General features: G+C 60.9%; 1 protein-coding gene across 1 annotated transcript in view; it reads right to left on the reverse strand.

Annotated features, from left to right (window-relative positions):
- The window catches only part of FLRT1 (fibronectin leucine rich transmembrane protein 1), a 30,977-nt gene extending 30,680 nt beyond the window's left edge, over window positions 1-297 (reverse strand). The window contains exon 1 of the mRNA XM_015416816.1: window positions 243-297. The gene's annotated coding sequence lies outside the window, so the exon portion shown is untranslated. The remainder of the gene's footprint in view (window positions 1-242) is intronic.
- Between the last annotated feature and the right edge of the window lie 25 nt (window positions 298-322).

Raw genomic sequence — 322 nt, forward strand, 5'->3', positions numbered from 1 at the left:
CCCCCACCTTGGTCGGAGGGGAGATCTCCAAAGCCGGGCGCACTTGGGCTCTCTCTGCGCGGCGGCAGCGGAGAGCTATCCAGCGTGCACCGAAAAACGCTTTTTCCGGCATTGCGGTGCCATTCCGGCGGCCGTGGCTGTGCACGGATCGCGACCCTCCTTTGCTTCTTCTCGCCTCTCTCTGTCTCTTTTTTAAAAAACTGTCTCGGCTACTCCGGATTCGTCCCTCTCCTGGCCCCCACCTGGAGCCGCCGTGCAAACGGAGAACCCGGAGTGATGATGACTACTGTGGAGCTGTGTCTCGTGTGTGCAAAAGGCCCGT

The sequence above is a fragment of the Gekko japonicus genome, unplaced genomic scaffold (genome assembly GCF_001447785.1).
Source record: "Gekko japonicus isolate JY-2015 unplaced genomic scaffold, Gekko_japonicus_V1.1 scaffold248, whole genome shotgun sequence".
NCBI classification, from domain to species: Eukaryota; Metazoa; Chordata; class Lepidosauria; order Squamata; family Gekkonidae; genus Gekko; species Gekko japonicus.